Source organism: Trachurus japonicus, chromosome 4 (assembly GCF_045865225.1).
Source record: "Trachurus japonicus isolate A0001 chromosome 4, Traja_1.0".
Taxonomy (NCBI): domain Eukaryota; kingdom Metazoa; phylum Chordata; class Actinopteri; order Carangiformes; family Carangidae; genus Trachurus; species Trachurus japonicus.
This window is the reverse complement of record NC_140910.1, coordinates 23,826,268-23,844,183: the sequence shown is the minus strand read 5'-3', so window position 1 is coordinate 23,844,183 and position 17,916 is coordinate 23,826,268. Positions and strand designations below refer to the sequence as shown.

Below are 17,916 nucleotides of genomic sequence, written 5' to 3'. Positions count from 1 at the left end.
TGACAGATTCTGAACCTCATCAAATCCTGTGAAAACATTCAACTGTAAAAAAGAAAACTCACCCTTAACATCCAAGCTTATATAGGATTTGTGGAAGCCGAGCCTTAATACGAATACAAAGTCAAGGGGTTCATCATCACTGCACTGTATTTACATTACAAGCCAATACATTATTTTTATCATCAGGTTGCACTGTTAAGAAGCCTCGCAAAATATCTGGTGTTGCTTCACCTACAGTACCGAGCATATTTCAACAGTGGAACACCACTGGTAACTCAGTATCAAGCTGACACAGAGCAGCTTGGCAGTAGTTGAGCACCTAAGGGGATAAATAAAATAAAATAAAAGATGCAGGCTGTTGTTATCCTGTGGTCACAGACAGAGATCTAATAGCTTGTCAGATAGAAATTAACCAGTTTAAAATGCAACAATGCCCCTGACTGCCTGCAAATGAAATCAATTCAATTCAATATTTTTTCTTCCCATACATCAAAGAACTGCTTTATATGCTGTATATTCAGCTGTGAACTGTCAGTGCAAGATGCTGTAACTAGCATGTGTCCAGTTCAGTGCAGCTCACACAGAGAACTATCATCTATATTTCATTTTGACTGAAGACATTGCTTTTGTGCACAATGTAATATCCCACTTTTCACAGAAAGTCTATGCTAAAATTCTTATAATTAAGCTAACAATGATTAAAAGTAACTGTTTTTCACGTGAGCAAAAGAAAAAAAATGATATTATTAACTGGAGTTGTAAATGTGACACCCTCAGACATCACCATTTCAGAAAGATCCATTTACAAAAAGCTGTTACCCACCCACCCACTGAAATAGTCAAATAGTTGGGAGTCCCTACAGGAGATTGTACTGAGTAATCATGGTCCAGCTGTATAATTCCCTGCCTTCAGCCTTCAGCTTGTTTTCCTGACTGCAGACAAACAACATGAAATTGGCTGCAATCATAGGGATTAAATTGGCATAAAATCCACTGAGTGACTATAATTAACCAAATATCACAGCCTTCTCAACTATAGCCCACATCATATTACAATACAACCACAGGTGTGCAATTAACATATCAGGGTGACTTTGGCCATTCACTTGTTCTTCCTCCATAGACACATTATGGCATATCTGAGTTGGTGAGTCAGTCGTTCACAAGCTGTTGCTGATCCTGTCCCATAGGCTGAGATAACAGTCACACAAAAGTGAAGTTATCAATATTCAACATCCACCACTTTTCACTTGTATCTTATTGGCAAAATTAGGCTTTGAGGGAAGTTCACAATGTTTATATGGATATATGGGGATTTTGGATTTGATCATAAACAAAAGTGGTGGAAAACAAGTCAAAAAACGGAACAGATGATGAAAAGATGAAAAGTCAGACTTATCACCAAAGTTTTTACAACTGATTCATTTACATCTGTGCCAAAGTTCAAGGCGACCGATCCAAAAAATTTCTGAGATATTTCAGTCCTAAACAAATGGGGTGGAATTACCATTATTTCCATCCCTATAGAAACCACTCAATCAGTTATAGCTAAAAACACAAAAGGGCAGGTTTGATGGAAGCAGATTGTTTCGGGTGTAGTCATGATAAAATACCATTCAGGGAACCAGGACAGGCTAACCAATGCAGGAGTTTGAAGAAGAGGTCAAAACAGAGCAATTATATTATCACTGTTCATCCCTCCACCACAACAGTCCTGTGGTCAGCAGCACAAAAACTGTGCTTGTGTTAAATCAACCAGGAGTGTGTGGTATTGACCACTGCACAGTGCACACTGAGAGGACTTCACTATGAGTGAACGCGTTTCACCTGCAGCTTACTCAGGCTTGCTCAGCAGAATCACAAAAGCATTCACAGGTAGGTAGGATAAATACATGGGTCACATGACCACCACCAGTAGTATTTTAAGTTAACCTAAATAGCATCGCCTTTAGCCACACACACAGCAAGTAAAGAACATCACAACCTGAGCATTAGACTTTTTAATCCCAAATTTTGGCCGTCTCCAGAGAATTCATGACACACTCAAAATGCTTTACAGCGGACGGATATATGAGAAACACATCATTCTGCAGCCTACAGCCTCTGAAAGCCTCCCACGTGAGAATAGTGTAGAGGAGAAAAATCACAGAGTGAGAGGTCAAAGCTGTGGAAATAGATTCATTGCTCCTACGTTTTCTACATCAGTAGTTTTTCCACCTTGTTTTTGTTCCCAGTACCTGCCTGGTTTCAACATATCACGGGACTAATCTTGATAAAACAGACTACTGATCATTAATCTATTTCTGCCTCGCAATGCTTAGCAGAAATGTGTGAGTGCTATAGATAAAATAAATAAATAAATAAATAAAGTAGTACGATACCAGTCCAAATTCCAGGACCTAAACCAGCTTCGCATCTACATGCCGACACTAAATACCAGTCCACATCTTCCTCACAGAGATAATCAGTGCAGGGCCTGAAATTCATTTTCCAAAAGCGGGGGGAATGCCCCCCCTAAAGGCTTCAGATGGGGGGGGGGGGGGTGTGTGACACTGCACAGCTGTACCAGCATGTGTAAAAAAAAAACATGTACCCAGTGACGGCTGGTATCAATGGGCTAGTGGGGCTAAGCCCTCCCTGCATTACACAACAAAAGATGAGGAAAAAATATTATATATAGCCTATATTATATTCTCTAAATAACATACAAAAGATTGTTTTAGTCTTAGTAAAATCGGAACTGGCAACAATATTAAATAGTTTCAAGAAAAACACAGGATATCTCTAAATGGGCTAATTTTAATCAGCCCGAGCTCACCGAGTCTGCTCTCATTCATTTTCCGACTGTGGATGATTGACAGGTGCCATGTCCCGCCCTCGCCATTGACCGACTGTTTGGGCTAATTTCATTCAGCCCACAGGCCGAGCGGTTCTGACCAATCAGCAGCGGCCTGACGCAGGGTCAATGATTGACAGGCGTCATGTCCCGCCCCCTTGGTTTACTTGTCATTGGGGCTAATTTCATTTAGCCCAACACCGCTGTTTTCAGACCAATGACAGGAACCGGAGGAAAAGTTGTGTTGTTGTGGTAGGGAGAAGACAGAAACAGCGGCGCTAGGCGCTAGCATCACAGGTAGCTACTTTACTGCTCTAAACTGTCTTTGCTAACATGAACGAAGTGGAGAATCTAGTTTCTAAACTCACCGGGAGCACCAGACTTAAATGACATGGCGATAACAGACCAGAAAGGCCGTTGATATGAGCTGCATATATCGTCTTTTTTATTTATTTATTTATTTTTTAATTGAGCAATATCGTCGGGTGTGTGTGCGTGCGTGCGTGCGTGCATGCGTGCGTGTGTGTGTGTAAGTGTGTGTGTGTGTGTGTGTGTGTGTGTGTGTGTGTGTGTGTGTTAGGGTTGTTCGGTATACCGGTACTAGAGTGGTACCGGGGTACTGACGCATTTAAAACGGTACCATACTGCGCTTAGATGGGACCGGTACTTTCATTTTGCGCCGCCGGCAGCGGTGACGTCGCCGCGTGAAGTCGCCGCATTGTAATTTGAGCCGAGGCGAGCGAGTGAGTGAGCCACAAACGAAGCAAGGTGCTTTTTTTAAATTACCGTTACAGCGCCACCTGTCCATGTGCCTGTGTTTATGTGTGTCTGTGTGTGTGTGTGTGTGTGTGTGTGTGTGTGTGTGTGTGCGCGCCGCACGCGCGAGAGACGGCCGCCACAGACTCGTTAATTAATGCAAACAGCTGGTTGATAAGTCCGTTTTTACCACGGATCACCACTGGCATGCTCTCTGTCTCTGTCTCTCTGTCTCTCTCTCTCCCTCTCTCTGTGAGTGAGTGAGTGAACAGCGCTACGCGGAGATGAATTAACGGAGCGATATTGCGTTGATGGGGGGGTGGGGGGTGGGGGGGGGGCTTGGTCTTGATTCTGTGGCGCTGCATATGGGAAACAATAGGTGTGTGTTTGTGTAAAATGAACGTTTGTGTTTCATTCTATAAACTACTGAGAACAATTTCTCCCAAAAATTACAACTGGTCAAAATAACAAAAAAAGATGCAGTGTTTTCAGACCTCAAATAACGCAGTTGATAATCATTTTTAAACAGACCACTAATGATTTAATTTAGGAAGATGCATATGTTATAGTTCTAAGATTTTCTATTAAGATAAAGTCAATAATGACATTTTTTGTGTTCTCTTTTTATTTGGAAAAGTACCGAAAAGTATCGAAAAGTATCGAAAAACATGTTGGTACCGATACCGGTACCAAAATGTTGGTATCGTGACAACACTAGTGTGTGTGTGTGCGTGCGTGCGTCTGTGTGTGTGTGCGTGCGTGCGTGAGAGAGGGAGAGAGAGAGAGATAGACTGTGTGTGTATGTGTGAGATAACCAGGTGAAGTTTTTTTTGTTTGTTTTGGACTAGACCCTTACTTAATGCAGTGTGTAGGCCTAGTTAGTTGCTATACTTTTGTGAGATGGGATAACCCTAACTTTTAGCTGTGTTAACCATTTAATGGGTATAATTTATTTATTAGCCCACCCAACTAATTTGACCACCAGCCGCCACTGCATGTACCTTTATTCAGTATAGGTAAACTATTACTATTACTATTAATTTATTACAACTACTAACCATTTAAATCAGATGGTCTGACGCAGCGCTCCTGTAGTGTGTACTTACGTTGGGTCGTTTGAAATGTGTGCGGGAATTTCCTGCATTGTAAGTGTTAGATTTGCGGGAATCGGTTAAATTATGCGCGATACCCACAATCCTGCAGCGAATTTCAGGCCCTGCAGTGTGAGACAGAGAATCCTTTTTCTCCATATTTCCCTTTTGGTCACTCTCCTCATTCTGTCATGAATGTTGTCATTGCACACAGTGTAGTGTCTAAGTGCTTTCTTTTTGTTGAAACAATTAAAAAACTTGATTAGCCCAGCATCCCTTATTTTTTCACTCCCTCAAGCAGTGTGTTTCTAATGAAGGGGGAGCAGTCAGAGAGAGGTTGCACTCATGTTGAGTATCTGCTGGAGAGTGTAAACACTTTGAGCTGGGACTTCATACCAACTGTGTTACAAAAAAACACACAGACAAAAGAAACTGGAGACAGTGGGAGAGGCAAATCACAGAAACAGTCATGTTGAGGATTTGGGTGAAATGACTGTATGATTTTGTTATTAACTCATTGAGTGCCAGCCCTTTTATAAAATGGTCAGTGCCATGTGCCAGCGTTTCGGGCATTTTGAGTAGTATTTCAAGACCCACAGAATATTTTATACTATGACTCTGAAAACACAAAATAGCTAAAAGGAAAGAGGAGACTCTCTATTTAACTAGGGATAAACCAAGGGGGCAGTTGTCGGTCTGAGAAGTGAAGCTCACTTCCGCGTTCAAAAAACTGCAATCCCCTCGGATTCCTCTGGGGGCTGGTGTCAGAAGGGAGCATTCCCCATAGACCCCCATGTTAAAATCGCCGACTTTACATCCTCAGTAAACATGTTAAAAGCCTGGTGTCAGAACGTTTTTTTGGCTCAATCGATAGTTTCTACCCCCGCACACACTCTGAGGGGGGTGAATTTTTTTTTAACTCTACAGTTTTACTGTTATTAGGTTAAGATTCTGGCCAATCAGGGCGCGGAAACGTTGAGTGACAGGTCCGAGCAGCTCCGTGGACAGCTGCTTCGAGGCCAGTGGGCGGGTTCTCGGCCGGCCAATCCAACATGGCGCTGTTCAGGCCGCCATATTTGAGTCACAAAAACGACTCCCCAAAACCAATGGGTGACGTCACGGACGCTACGTCCATTCTTTTTACAGTCTATGGGATAAACCCATCTGTTTGTACCTTGTTCCATTCTTGGTTTATCTTAAGTTGAATAGAGCCTGGTTGCATCAAAAGGACCACTTTCTTTCTAGAAAGCTGAGAAAATTGCATTTTTGTGAAAGAGAGTCTCTCAAGAAAAACAGTGATTTATCCGTTTTAATTTTGGCTTCAAAAACATGTAAGACATCTGAAAATTTCATTTCACATGTTTTTTCATTGTACAAAAAAAAAACCCAACTAAGAGTGATGCCTGCTCTCCTACTTCTCCTCCTGCAGTTGCTGCCCCCCCCCATCCCCCCTTCACCCTTACGTTCTACACATCCCAGAAAACCAGCCGCAGAAAACTGCGTTTGACGTATATGTATGTCAATGGCACTCAAGTGTTGGATTTAGATTGACGTACATATACGTCAATGGCACTCAGTGAGTTAAAGTCTGGAGCTGACATGGTATGTTTAGTTAAAGCAGAAGTAAGCGATCCGGTCGTTTTGGCTAACTTTTTGTCAGCCGATGGAGTTAGCAGCCCCCGCCCTCGTCATGGATCTATTGGTCCTCGTCCCTACGTCACCACATTCACGCGCATCCCTTGGCTGCACACACAGCCCTTCATGCCGTTCTCTCTCCTCATTGGATAATGGTTGTAGGATACAAGGAAAGTTTTCTCCTCGGCTTACAGCAGAGCAGAGTGACTGACAGACCCGTGTTTCGGACCAAACACTCTATGTAAGTGATTGCTGTCAGAAAATATTACTATTTAAGACTTATATTAACACAAACATTCCGCTTACTTCTGCTTTAAATTTGAAAGACAAAGACTCAGCTGTTTACTTCACTCAGAGGATAAACAGACTATTTTTCCTTTTTGTTTGCAAGTTTGTGAGTTCTATTTTCAGTCTGAAGGCTTTACAGTATTTCAGCCATAGTGTGAAGAGACAGGCAAATTGTAGAGTGAGATAAAGAGGTCGACACGCAGCAAAGGAGCCTGGGGCCAGGCTCAAACCTGGGGCCACTAGGGCAAAGACTGAGCCCCAAGAACGCCTTCTACCCGTTGAAAAACTGTCTCCCTCGAGTTGGACTATATATCGTATTTTTTCCATCACACAGAGCACAGTCTCTGTCTGACTGAGATCCACAATTGTTTTGCCGTTCAACTCCAGAACATAACAGAATTTTGTTAGAGACACGACTTTAAGGCAAATTCATGTATTTGATGTGTAAAATTGTTCCTGGTAACAAGTACAAAGCCGTGTTACTGATAACTGCCTGATTTAGTTATTCCTCTACAGTGTTTTATTTCAACTGCCCCATTTATGTAGTATTTCTCTCTCCATACATGTGGTACATTGGTAGGCACTACATACTGTATACCATTTTCACACAATCACTGTGGCTGACATGGGATTATGTTGATGGAAGCAACCCGCATTTGACCCGCCCATACCAGACTGATGTCACGGGTTAATCCCTTCCTTGTCACTATTCACAGAAGTCCACAGCCTGTAAATCCATACACATCACTGCTCAAACACAGAATTACAAATTTTCAAATCTAAAGATGCATACAGGTTGTTGAGCGGGTATACGAAGCATGCAGCATTAAGCTCATCAAGATCAAATGAATGAGATTAACAGTGAGGAAGTGTCACGTTATGTCCACCTCAAGAAATATGAATGAGCCAGTCATCAGCCAATAAAAGCACCACATCCGTGCAGTGCCTGAGCTAAACAGTGCTCTTCATTTCTCCCACATCACTGTCAGTCTGACAGGGTTATCAACTGTAGACTTTGAGGCTGTCAATATGTGTTGCAATTCACCAGTGTATTGATTGCTGAGGTATTACATCAAGTACTAGGAGCATATTGATTGGCTGCCAGGTCAATTAGACTCCTCCTGCCTTGATGCACTGACGACCTTCTTGACACAAACATACAAGACTGTCTTTTCACAGCAATAAAGCCAATAACACTAAAGGAGGTTCTGTTATGTTCAGGCATACAAAGCCATGCCACTGGGTCAGTGCAATGAGTGCACGCAATGTTATGGCCTTGGCAGTACCACACCTGAATGGATATACGGCCATTAATAATTTGTATAGTGACACAGCTTCATGGCTTGAAATAGCAAAGTTGGTTTGCTGGTCAATCGGTTGGTTTTCTTCCACTTAAGTCAACGCAAATATCTGACTAACTAGTGGATGTATATGGACATTTGTGATCCCCAGAGGACAAAGGTCCACTGGCCTTTCATCTGGTGCCATTAACAGGTTGAAATCTCAATTAGTTTTGATTTACGACTGAATGCCTTCAGACCAAATGAGCTCTCGCAAATTAGCATGTATTAAAATGATAAATATTGCCATGTTGACGTTTTCAATATAAGCAGGCTAGCGTTAGTATTTAGCTCAAAGCACCACTGTGCCTCAGCAACAGCCTCGAAGAGCTACAGTGTCTGCAGATTTCTTATTAATTACGCCTGTGCTGAGAGAGAGCTCCATCAGCAATCATCCACAGCAGCACGTACTTATAAAACTAAAAATATAGCAAATACAGACCACAGGTGAGACCAGCACACAAAGAAAATGTAACAACCCAAAGCTCCAGCAGAGATGATAGAAAGAAAATGCAGGTCATACTGAGAATGAAATTGAAATAACACTTCAGAAAATATATGTATGGGCCTTATTTGAAAAACAATCTGTTTGTCGCTGAAGTGCTTTTTCTAAAAAGGCAGCTCTTTATATCTGACTTGTGTGAAGACATAGGTGCACACTTTTTCACCCAAATCAGATACGTCACTCTGCAGTGTGTTCTACAGAGAAAATCAATCCCAATCCTAATCAAACTATCTACTCCTGCTTCTATTGAACATGAGTAACATGAGCTTACTATGTGTTAATTACTCTCAATTATCAAGCTCATCTCTAATTCTCTAATCATCCAAGTCTGCACAGGCTTTGTGAGAGCAATGCTCTTTCAGAGGAGGGAGAGGGCTTCCCTTTGTGTTTTCATTGATTAAATTAAACAGAAAGATGACTGCTGCTGGTTGAGGATGTTCATTAGAGTGTCAAAGAGAGTCAGTGAAAGTAAGTCAGTGAGACTGAAAACTTAGTAAAGATTGTGAAGAATTCAGTTAACACGACACTAAATAAATCTACTGTATGTTGGATGGACAACCAAATACAACAAAACAGTACGAAGAATTTAAACAGTACAATGAAGCAAAAGCATCAAACAGCTGCAGGCTTTTGACTGAGTCGAAGTAGGACACACTTCTCTGAACATTTATAACTGTCTTTTCTCCACTTTTTGGTGAATGCATGGAGCGGTGGCTGGTGGAGTTTAAGAGTGACCTGCTTTGAGCAGACAAACCAACATGGCACTGTAACACTGTTTCGTCGACTACCGTTTTCAGGTTTTCAGCCAACATGGACAGAAAATCAGAAAAAACGTATTTTATTTGAGCAAATCTACAATGACATTATAACAGTATAACATGCAGACTGCATTTGCTGATAAGGATTATGTGACACACTTAAAAGCTGAAAAACAGTGACTGGACCTTAAGAATTGTACAGTCTGTTGTTGAGGAAAGATTAGGGTGATTTCATACTGTAAGTGGCCACACATTTCTTTTCACATTATTCAAGCCTTTAAAACTGTTATTTAGATTTTCTTTTTATCTTACCTCAATTGTATCTGTGCATGATAAATAACATCCGACACAAACGCATTGGGAATTTGTCTCTCCTGCAATTGCTCCCCTATGTTTTTATATTAAAATACTCCTATGTCTTAAAGTGTATTGATATGACTCAACAGCAGAATGCAATCTCAGCTACATCACACAGAGTGAAATTGAGCAAAGGTGTTGACAAGGTAATGATAAATGGGAATACTTTGGTCCAGTCTGTATTTGAAAGAGAAAACCCAATTATCATGAAATGTGCTCTGACTGTCACTGCTGCAATTACACTTATACGCGTCAACCTCTTACTCCCCCCTTTTTTTGCTCCAATCTTGACTCAAACTAATGCATGTGCACGCACGACTGTTGTTGCATATCCACCATTAAATATCAATTCTATTTAGCTTATAGAGCCGTGGGCTTTATCCTGTCATGTCTCTATCGACCAGACAAGTGAAAGCCCACTTTAAAGCTGCCAACTGAAGATGATGCAATGGCTGCTGGATGGGTGTGGAGATTTATAAATGGTTGCCACAAGAAGAGAAGAACAGAGGTCTGTTGTTAAACAAAGATAATAGCAACAAAACACTGGAATGACAGGGATGACATCCATCTCCTGAGTGAGAAAGTGGATTGCCATCTTCAATTGCTTTAAGAAAACTATTATTCACAATAAAAAATATGCATTAGGCAGCAGAGAAAAAGTTTGTACCCAAAATAAAAGTAGTGGTATATTCCTCATTGACAGGCCCCTGATGGCCACTGTGAACCAATGGTTTATCAGCTAAAGTGACATATGATTTCTAAGCTCTCTATTGGCTGTATTTTTTCCTGTGCCTTACTATTCAACACCACTATTACAGAATCTCAATCTATATGACCTAGTTGTTTTTGGCTGTAGTTCCTCTGGTTCATTGTTGCTCTGTCATGTTCCTTCCAGCACCTTTGTACCTGGCACAGTTCCTCCTGCTGTGACCACCCATAGTGAAGCAGCCCTGGTTATTCCTGGCTGTCTAACCCCTGATCCCGCTGCGCTCCCCTCGACATCTCCTGGCCCTGCTGATTCTGCAGCCACTGTCCCTAAGGCTACCGCTTACGCCACCTCTATTCTCAGCCCCACTATTACTCTGTAAACGCCAGTGCCCAGCCTTTTGCCTGGCACTGTCAGATAGCCTTGCTTTGTTCATGGCTCTGTTGGGTTCACACACACACACAAATATGGTAAACGTGCAGGATAGAGGATGTATTTGAAACCCCGGGAATCACAGTTTACGACTACTCTTAATAGAAATGAAATGTCACTAAATGAGGTAATAGGCTATTCAGCATTTTTATGACGCCATTGTATCGTATATCCATTCTGTCTAGTGCCAGCTGGATTTAACCCTTCATCTGTTTGCTTCTCTCTGTGCTCACAGATACAATATCTAATATTTTATATATTTATTTCATAGTCAAAGAAACTACACGGTAACCAGCAGTCATTTCCAAGTCAGTCAACTAATGAAGACCAATTAATCATAGTAATCCAATGTGAATGTTCACTAAAGCCCAAACAAGACTTTATTTTGGGGGCCAAAAGAAAAATTGTAATCAAAGTTTTTTTTTCATGAATATTAACAAACAATATAATTCAACAATAAGGAATTGTTCACTTTATTTGCTGACAAGAAGGATATTTTACATTTGACAACATCTAGACTGGTTTCACTGGGCCTGTACCACAATTTGTTGTTGCTTATCAGCTGATACACATTAATTATTGATGATTTAATCATCACAATGTTAATAAAATAATACATATATTTTACCTCATTTGAATGAAGCATACTTGCTGTTTATGGGGGATTAAAGGGCGCTGGCAGCACCATGAAACTTGTTTAACTTTATTGCCTGGATGCAAAAAGCACGACAAAAACAGGACAGACTGGTAAGTCTTTTTGAAGTCTAGACTTAATAATCTAGAGAGCTGGTTTTTATCTCACGACATGCACTGTGACCCTGCCAGGTGATGAAAGATTGTAAAATGATAATGAGACATTTCTCTCGTCTACTTGGTTAGCGCTTGATGCAAGTAGTTAATTTACCCACACATGTATTATTGTGTTATTTCATTTCGATAGAGCAGGAATCCTCTGAGATTGATGATGGCAGCCAGTCTCACATAAATAATCAGCACACACACACAGACACAAACAGAGACACACTGCTTCTAAAGTGTAACAGTACCTCAAGGCAGAGCAGTCCATACAACAACAGTACGCATCAAGAGCTCACACATTAGGCACAACGTATGCATAAAGAGAGGATATTAACATCATGCAGAACACACACAAACACGTAGTCCCTTCAGGGGCTTTGAGTAACTTTGCACAGCTTTGACATTACACAGACGAACACCAGCAGGCAGCAGCACACACATTATGGTTACAAAACACGAGCCAGTGCAGATATGTGTACATGTAAACAAGTCTAACATCACCTGGTAAACTCCCAAAAAGAAGGGTAATTGGCTTTTGTCATGCTTCAAATTCGCCTGTTTGTATCTCACTTCCAGCAGCCCATGAGAGATATTAAGCAAATACGGCTTCTTCTGTCTGTGTCTGCCAAGAATATTTAACCAGCTTACAGAAAAAGCGACAAATACACGACGGTTACAATCAGGAAAACACCAGGGAACTGAGAACCACATAAATTGGCTTTAATTGCTCAGTATTTACTTGTAAAAAAACATATGGAGAACAAGTAGCACACACCGTCGTCGTCGTCATCATCATCATCAAGAGCCTGAAAAACTGACCCATCACCTGACCTTTAATTACATCCCAGAACCGAGCTCTGCCATTGTGTTGCACATTCAAAAAAATCCATATCGCAATTAAAATGACGATGGTGGGATTGGCTGAGTGACAGGGGGCGGGTGCTGCACAGAAAGGGAAAATACGGTCTTATAGAACATGTTATTGAATTGAGTACAGACCTAAATATCACATGAAAGGGGTGGTGGCAGCCTGCTGGGCAATAAAGATGCACTGACAAAGATGTGAGAGAGACACGTTCTTCCTCTACCTCAACAACCGCCATCAACGAGGCACAGTGACTAAAGCTTCTCTACTGTATGTCCAACATCGAGGGTGTGAAAATATACAGCCAGGCAAGACGTACTCAGCAAATCTACATTGGGTACGACATCACAATACAGTGCAGAGTTTCAGTGTGCAGATGAACGTAGCGTACACACAGTATCGTATCTAGCTATTCTTCCCTTTGGGCCACTGTGAAAACTCTTTTATCACTACTATCAATAACCTCACAATGCCAATGTACAATTTCACTTTTTTATTAAAATGTAACAAGGTTCAGTGAGCATTCAGTCATTTTACGCATTCCTCACATCATTTCCAAGATGTGTGATGAATGATTGACAATCCTGTCCTTCACTCCTGACGTCAACTCAAACCATTTCTACACATGAATGGCGTGAATTTCCCACTCACTGAGCCGTCAATGGTCCCTGAATAAGGTTTTCAACCCTGAAAAAGCACAGAGGGTGTTCAGGGACATCAGAAAACATAATTCTGAGTTTTATTGATGAATATACTGGCAGTGGCAACTATATGGGCCATGGCAGGTGCTGACCTTGAGGTTAGGGCATCGAGCATGGGGCATGTTACATGTCATTCCCCTTCTCTCTGTCTTTTGTCAGCTAACCAATGAAAGAATAAACAGCACCAAACAGAAAGAGACAGGCTATACAGTTACAGAAACAACACCAACAGCAGATGAAATATGAGTTCACAAGGTTTGAGCATTTCGAGATTCCTTCGGTCATATAAGCACTCTACGATCCTTCTGGTAAGTATTGGTGGGACCAGAGCAGACTTACTGCAAATCTCACAACAACAAGGGAGCACAAGAGGTGTAGTCTCTTACCAAGGCTATTTACCAACTACTGTATCAAAGCTGATTCATGACCTTGGGAATAGGTCGGCTCGGCCTGGTTGGAAATGGATTGCAGAGCCAGGGACTTAATCAAAAGGTACTATACTGGAGTGTGTGTACTGAGTCACCATGGGTGGAAACCTGCTAAGGCTGTTTCCTCTGTGCTGCCACCCTACGCTGCATGTATCTCTCTCACCAACTCTCTACCAGTGGCGGCTGCTGGTCTTTCAAAGAGGGGAAGCTCATTACATCATAAAAATGTGTCCATTTATTTATTGGGAGGGACAAAATCGCAGCATTTATCCAATGACCATCTAGTTTGGCTGCAGTGAAAAAAATGCTTCTATGCTGCCCCATTGAAGCCCATGGACGCTGAGCTTCAACAGGTTTAATGCACTGAGACGCTACGGGAATGAGAAGACAATCACATGAGTCGACCTGCGATAAGCTGATCCCGACCGCGTTGTTACGCATTTAATTGAAATGTAAACACAACAGTTCATGTTTGACCATTTATTTTTGACATTGTAGAGGAAGCAGACTGTCCCTTGCAGTCCCAGAGCAAACAATGAAAACACAAAAAGGTGAGTGGCCAAGCCCACTCTCTTTAAAATAATCAATAGGGCTACATAAATAAAACATCTCCGGATGGCAGCTGAAAAGAGGAACCCCTGGGTTTTCATCTGGGTCTGAAAGGCTGTTTCTTTCCTACAGGATAGCAATTCGGTATGTACAAGAGTAATTCATGATTATAAGCAGGCTAACTGAGAAATTACTGAATGTACAATTCCCCTCATGAATAACCAAAAGGTTTAATGTTTATGTATAGCCCACAGGGTAACCACATATCCACACCACACACACTTTTAATGCATTCAAAGTGGCCACATCATAGAGTGTTCAATTACAATCTCCACAGGGGTCAAACTAACCAATTCCAGCCCCATAATGATACCAATTAAACATTTGTAAATAGCACAAGTCACTCTTGACAGTCAGTTAGACAATATTGCTCACATGCAGCAGGACTGAATGTGCTGGTGCCTCTCCACTAAGAGCTCTGCTCACGGATCAATGGGTTTCCACATTTATACACAGAGTGTAAGCCAACAGATCAATAGACTGAGTTTTGGATGGGAAGAGTCAGTGGTATGGAGGAACAATGCCACACAGTTCTAACCTCCAGAGACGGCATGACAGCAACACAAAGACAAGACGTGGAACAAAGGTGAGCAGAGGAATGGAGGAATAATAAAATGCAGGGGAGTCAAAGGCGTGGAGGAAGGCTGGGGAAGTATGGGGAGAGTACCGAGGTTATCCATAGGGTGACAAATGAGAGAGAGAGATATGGGAGAGAGATAAAGAGTGCCTTGAGAGAGAGAGACAGAAATGAGGGAAGCCAAGGAAGCCATTGGATAAAGGCAAAATGCCTGCCAGCCAACCCATCGGAGGATTGATTTGTGTTTGTTCACAGTTACGATCACAGAGCAGGATACCCCGCTGGTTTGGATCAGTCAGTCACTACTGGGAGTCCCCGCACTGCTTTTCCAATCTGCAAGGAAGTCCCATTATACCAAGTCTCCAGTTCACGATCTGACTAGCCAACTTTTACTCGCAGATTTAGAAGGAAAAAAAAAAGACAAATAAAATGCAGCACTGCCTCTTGGCATGCTAAGTCTGTTTCTTATTGAATGATCTGAAATATCACGGTTCATTTAGCTCCTGTCAGTCCACATGAAAAACAGCACGACAAGAAAGCTGCTGTTCTCTGCAAAACTAGAATTGAAGTTGTCAAGCTCAGTGACAGACACACATTGGACACCAATTGGTAAAAAGAAAAATGAATGATACAGCTCAGTAATCACTATGTTCAATGGTAAAAAAAATAAAATAAAAAAAAATTGGACAGCTAGAAACTGAAGCCAGGTTTCTGACTGCTGCACCTGTTTAAGGTAAAAAAGATAAATAATGGACTTGTTTAAAAGCAGGTCAGGTCAACACTGTTTGACTATCAGGCAGCATCCACATGGCTGCTGCTGCATCTCCTCCAGGGGCTAATAAGCACTTTCCTGCAAGGCATTACTGAGGCAGCTGTGGATGACATTTATAACAATACTGCTGATGGAAATATGACCTCAACGTGTTTAATGTAAATCAGTGGCAGTTAAGCTAATGGGCAGGTGCACGGTTACCCTTTAGAGCCCTATAGAGTCCATATACCACAGTCCACATAAAAAATAGAAGTATGCAAGCATGATATTAAAATTGGAAGAGAGAAAAAATATGCACACCCCAAATTCAATTTGTTAGAGTTACGGAAAAATATATTAAATCCAAGACAAGGATTTCCCAGAGGATGATGCTCCCTGCCAATGTTAATAACAGAGAGGGGGAAACACCTGAGGTTAGGCTTAACTTGCCGGTGAATTTTAGGCTGACAGGGGCAAAACATAGCCAACCAGTGCGTATCTCCCCCCCAAAAAAACACATTTCCATTCACTCCTCTGTTTTTTTCAAGTTTAAAGCAAAACCCGAGTTTTAACCAGCAAACATTAAAAAAAAAAAAAATAGAAGGGGGGGATCTAATTCGACAGTGTTAACACAAGAGCGTCCGGATTACCTTGTGTCTTCTCCACAGCTCATCCACCACCACACGTGGGGACAAAGGGAATCCCGACGTCTTTGGCTCGTTGTTTTCTGACTGTGAAGACGCGCTGTCACTGCCACATCAAAAAAGAAAAGAAAATGTCTTTTATTCCGTAACAGCGCGCATGTTCTCCATCCTCTGCCGGGATATGTTCACTCCTCAGCTCGGTCGGTCTCCCCCAACGAGCAGGTCAGTCCGCGCTCGTCCGTCAGGGTCTTTTTTCTTTCTTTTTTCCTCGTATTCACATGATCTGAGGTTTTTTTCTTGTTTCTGCACTTTTTTTCCGCCGAGGTTGAAACAAAATCTGAGACAAAACTGTCGCGTTATCCAAAGTGGTTCTTGTTAGTCCCACTTGCATGCCGTTGAACCGTGCACATGCTCCCTCTCTCAGACCGAGGTCCTTTATGTTTGGGCTGGCTGAAGGCGTGCGCATATCAAATGTATCTCAAAACTCGGTGTTCCCCTCCGTCCATCCCTCCCTCCCTCTCTCTCCCTCTCTCTCTCAGCAGGCGAGCGGCGTGGACCAATTGGGAGGCAGGGAAAAGAGAGAGAGACGATCAGAGCATCTTAGTCTGGTGTGGGACCAGAGAGCTGTCAATTACAGAATGAAATTATTTAGCTTTAAAAACACAGACTCACTGTGAACTGTAGCTAGCTACTGGGTTTAGAATAACCTTTAGGCTATTTGTTGTGGTGAATATGAAATTATTGAATAATGTTTACAATATCGTATATAATTAACATTTAGGCTGTACAAACATAAATGCCACAAAACAAAAATGTCAAAGGAATGTTTTGAGCAATTTGTTTTTAAATTTCAAGTTATTGTCTTCAGCCAAAAAACATTTAAACTATGCATGCATGAATACTTTGCTATAACTGACATTGTTTAACACGGTTACTCACATAAAAAAAAAGTCTAATTTTTTGAAATCATGTTTTATCTAAAATCCTAAATCTGCAAAGTAACAAAAGCACAAAAGCTACAAGACTTCCCTTTATAGGCACACAAAGAAAGCTGCAGAAAATTAAAATACTAATGTAAAGAGCTGTACTGGTTTTCCACCATTGCATTGGTGTTACTCTACATTTGCTGGCCGACACTTTCTCTGAGAGCGACTCTTTACAGCAATTATGAGTACAATTTATGACTTTTGCACCTTCTAGTGGAAAAATAAAAACCAACAGCAAAACAGCCCTGCAACCCCATTCCCAATATTCCAGCCCAGAGGCAGTTATAGTGTTCACATCAGATGTTGCTTTTTTCCTTACAGCTAGAGAAAGTCCACACTACTGACTATTGTAAGCAAAACCCAGCTGGCTCTTAATTTACACCTCAGATGGATCAGCTGTTGTTCCCTGGTTTCATCCATTGTGCCAAGCAAAAGATTAACACATCCACCTCCCGTACTCAACACAAAAATAGAAGAAACTGAAAGATTTTTTTTTTTATCCAACTCTGGCCAACACAGTAAATTATTGTTTTCTAAGACAACTTTTTACTGAAGCCTTGAGATGAAGTGAAATTCAGTGTCTCCTGTGCATTTGATCATCTCTGTTAGGTTGTGCATTGGACGACTTCGTCAATATTGTGGCATCAAACAGGAATAATGTTCCTCACACACCTCTGTACACACACCTGTGCGTGTGGGGGCTTCATCATCTGATTGTGAGTAGCACAGTACAGATAATTTTCTCTCTTTCACCCTGTTGAGTCACAGTGTGATTAGATCCACAGAGCTATAATTAACTTCTCAGCAACATGACCTGAGTGAATTCCCACAACCTACATTTTACATCTACAAC

The 17,916-nt window shown here is 41.6% G+C and overlaps 1 protein-coding gene across 1 annotated transcript in view; it reads right to left on the bottom strand.

Moving 5' to 3' along the window:
- The window catches only part of pde4ba (phosphodiesterase 4B, cAMP-specific a), a 175,290-nt gene extending 158,865 nt beyond the window's left edge, over positions 1–16,425 (bottom strand). Inside the window, exon 1 of the mRNA XM_085774853.1 lies at positions 16,084–16,425. The gene's annotated coding sequence lies outside the window, so the exon portion shown is untranslated. The remainder of the gene's footprint in view (positions 1–16,083) is intronic.
- Between the last annotated feature and the right edge of the window lie 1,491 nt (positions 16,426–17,916).